This window comes from Hemitrygon akajei, unplaced genomic scaffold (assembly GCF_048418815.1).
Source record: "Hemitrygon akajei unplaced genomic scaffold, sHemAka1.3 Scf000052, whole genome shotgun sequence".
NCBI lineage: Eukaryota > Metazoa > Chordata > Chondrichthyes > Myliobatiformes > Dasyatidae > Hemitrygon > Hemitrygon akajei.
The window spans coordinates 217,772-221,543 of NW_027331938.1; the positions used below are offsets into that span (position 1 = coordinate 217,772).

Consider the following 3,772-nt stretch of genomic DNA (forward strand, 5'->3'; position numbering starts at 1 on the left):
GTACCAGACTGTGGGAGATTGTGTTTACAGTCACTGGGTGTCTGACACTGAACATTAATGTGATCAGTAATAGTGTTACTGATAAACACTGGGGATTTGTACCGTCTCCTGTCTCTCTGTGTCCTTCACCCTCACTCTCTCTCATCTCCAGGCTGATTCGTGTCGGTCTCACAGATTCTGGTGCCGAGGATCTCGTCTCCGCTCTCAGTACAAACCCATCACTGACGGAGCTGAACCTGGGATTAAACTCTCTGACAGACCGATCTGTCCCCGCTCTCCGCCGCCTCATACAGACCCTCCCGAGTCTGGAGTGGATCGGGTGAGTGTTTGTGTTAATGTTCAATGTGATAAAATATCAGCGGATCCGCGGGTTTTCTGGTGATATTTGTCTGTGAGTGTTGTTGAAACATTAACCCCGGTCCCCTGTCACTGACACTGTTCTGTAATCTGTTTATTTCATCTTTATTCTCCCATCTGTTTCAGGCTGTGGGACAATCGGTTCAGTCGGACCGGGGGGAAGCAACTGAGATCTCTGCGGGGAGTCAGACCCGGACTGAGAGTGGACCTTGTGAACATCTGAATGTGTGAACATCCCCGCCCGCGGGATGGAGACATTTGGCCGACTCCCCGCCCTCCCCTTTAACTCCCGCCCTTACCTTTAACGGCCGCGCGCCGGGGCTGATTCCCAACGGTTTTAACGGACCCGGCTCGGGCCTCGCGCTGTGTGCGTCGCTCGCAGCGGTCCCGCAGTGACGTGTTTCCGCCTGCTGTCCGGCGGGGCAGCTTCCGCCGGATGTGCGTGTTCGAGACTCCCCACGTGACACCCCCGGGGAATTACCCGGACAGGAAGAGCCCGGGGGTCCGGGGCTCAGTCTGGGACACCGGTGTCCCGGGGTGGGGGGGATGATCCCGGGAGAGCATCCTTTTGCTCCCTTTGCTGAGGACGGTGCATTCAGCAGCCTGGCCGATATAATGATGTGAAATGGACAAATCCCTCGGCAGTGACCCTGGATCTGCAGCGATCCCGGACACGGCCCTGAAGTGTGATTTTATAATCATCGGTTCCCCGATGCAGAGTGACGGTGAGAAACGGGACTGATTATTCAACCGGTCACTCCTTGTCGCCGCTCAGTTATATCGTTTTGAAGTCTGACGTAAAAAATATAAATGAAGGTTTCTTATTGCTGTATTCACACTTATGGATAATAAAATTTGCCGTAAATTACCAAAAGATTTGTGATAAAGAAAGGATTATTTCTCATGTAACCATATAACAATTACAGCACGGAAACAGGCCATCTCGGCCCTTCTAGTCCATGCCGAATGCTTACTCTCACCTAGTCCCACCGACCCGCACTCAGCCCATTAACCCTCCACTCCTTTCTTGTCCATATACCTATCCAATTTTACTTTAAATGACAATATCGAACCTGCCTAAACCACTTCTACTGAAGCTCATTCCACACAGCTACCACTCTCTGAGTAAAGAAATTCCCCCTCGAGTTACCCTTAAACTTTTGCCCCCTAACTCCCAACTCATGTCCTCTTGTTTGAATCTCCCCTACTCTCAATGGAAGAAGCATATCCACGTCAACTCTATCTATCCCCCTCGTAATTTTAAATGCCTCTACCAAGTCCCCCCTCAACCTTCGACGCTCCAATAAAGACCTAACTTGTTCAACCTTTCCCTGTAACTTAGGTGCTGAAACCCAGGTGACATTCTAGTAAATCTCCTCGGTACTCTCTCTATTTTGTTGACATCTTTCCTATAATTCGGTGACCAGAACTGTACACAATACTCCAAATTCGGCCTCACCAATGCCTTGTACAATTTTAACATTACATCCCAACTCCTATACTCAATGCTCTGATTTATAAAGGCCAGCATACCAAAATCTTTCTTCACCACCCTATCCACATGAGATTCCACCTTCAGGGAACTATGCACCATTATTCCTAGATCACTCTGTTCTACTGCATTCTTCAATACCCTGTCACTTACACTGCATGTCCTATTTTGATTAGTCCTACGAAAATGTAGCATCTCACAATTATGAGCATTAAACTCCATCTGTCATCTTTCAACCCACTCTTCTAACTGGCCTAAATCTCTCTGCAAGCTTTGAAAACCTACTTCATTATCCACAACGCCACCTACCTTAGTATCATCTGCATAAGGATTACTCTGAGATTTGGTATTATTAGTAAACCCTAATGAAATGTTTTCAAAACAAAAAGTAAAATCCATATTAATGTATTGATTTATAAATTGACAAACATCAACTCAAAATGTTTTAGAACATTCACAGTCCCAAAACAGATGAAATAAACCACAGCCAGAAGTCAATAGACAATAGGTGCAGGAGTCGGCCATTCGGCCCTTCGAGCCAGCACCGCCATTCACTGTGATCATGGCTGACCATCCATAATCGGTACCACGTTCCTGCCCTCTCCCCATATCCCTGTGCTCCGCTATCTCTATCTAACTCTCTCTTGAAAGCATCCAGAGATTTGGCCTCCACTGCTTTCTGGGGCAGAGCATTCCACAGATCCACAACTCTTTGGGTGAAAAGGTTTTTCCTCAACTCCGTTCTAAATGGCCTACCCCTTATTCTTAAACTGTGACCTCTGGTTCTGGACTCCCCCCAACATCGGAACATGTTTCCTGCCTCTGGCGTGTCCAATCCATTAATAATCTTATATGTTTCAATCAGATCCCCTCTCATCCTTCTAAATTCCAGTGTATACAAGCCCAGTCGCTCCAATCTTTCAACATAGGACAGTCCCGACATTCCGGGAATTAACCTCGTGAACCTATGCTGCACTCACTCAATAGCAAGAATGTCCTTGCTCAAATTTGGAGACCAAAACTGCACACAATATTCCAGCTGGGGTCTCACCAGGGCCCTGTACAGCTGCAGAAGGACCACTTTACTCCTGTACTCAACTCCCCTTGTATAAAGGCCAACATGCCATTAGCTTTCTTCACGGCCTGCTGTACCTGCATCCTTACTTTCAGTGACTGATGAACAAGGACACCTAGATCTCGTGTACTTCCCCATTTCCAAACTTGACACCATTCAGATTGTAATCTGCCTTCCTGTTCTTGCCACCAAAGTGGATAACCTCACATTTATCCACATTAAACTGCATCTGCCATGCATCTGCCCACTCACCCAACCTGTCCAAGTCACCCTGCATTCTCCTAACATCCTCCTGACATTTCACACTGCCATCCAGCTTTGTGTCATCTGCAAATTTGCTAATGTTACTTTTAATCCCTTCATCTAAATCATTAATGTATATCGTAAATAGCTGCGGTCCCAGCACCGAGCCTTGCGGTAACCCACTAGTCATTTCAAAGGGAATAGAATATAAAAGCGGACAGATAATGCTGAGCCTTTATAAGACACTAGTCAGCCGCACTTGCAGTATTGTCAACAGTTCTGGGCCCTGCATCTCAGAAAGGATGTGTTGTCGTTGGACAGAGTCCAGAGGAGGTCTGCGAGGATGATTCCGGGAACGAATGGGTTAACATACGAGGAGCGTTTTGGCAGCTTTAGGCCTGGACTCACTGGAATTTAGACGAATGCGGGGGGGAGGGGGGATCTCATTGAAACTACCGAACATTGAAAGGACTGGATAAGGTGGGCATTGAGAGAGGATGTTCCCTATGGTGGGGGGTATCCAGATCTAGATCTAGTTGTACTTCCCCTTTTCGGCAAGAACGACGAGTCAGCTTACAGAGAGGAGGTGCAGCGGCTAACGGACC

General features: G+C 47.5%; 1 long non-coding RNA gene across 1 annotated transcript; it reads left to right on the plus strand.

Annotated features, from left to right (window-relative positions):
- Positions 1 to 157: 157 nt before the first annotated feature.
- LOC140721181 (uncharacterized) lies at positions 158 to 1,231 on the plus strand. Its single transcript, XR_012097332.1, has 2 exons — positions 158 to 319; positions 484 to 1,231. It is a non-coding gene; the product is annotated as an uncharacterized lncRNA (long non-coding RNA).
- Positions 1,232 to 3,772: the final 2,541 nt, after the last annotated feature.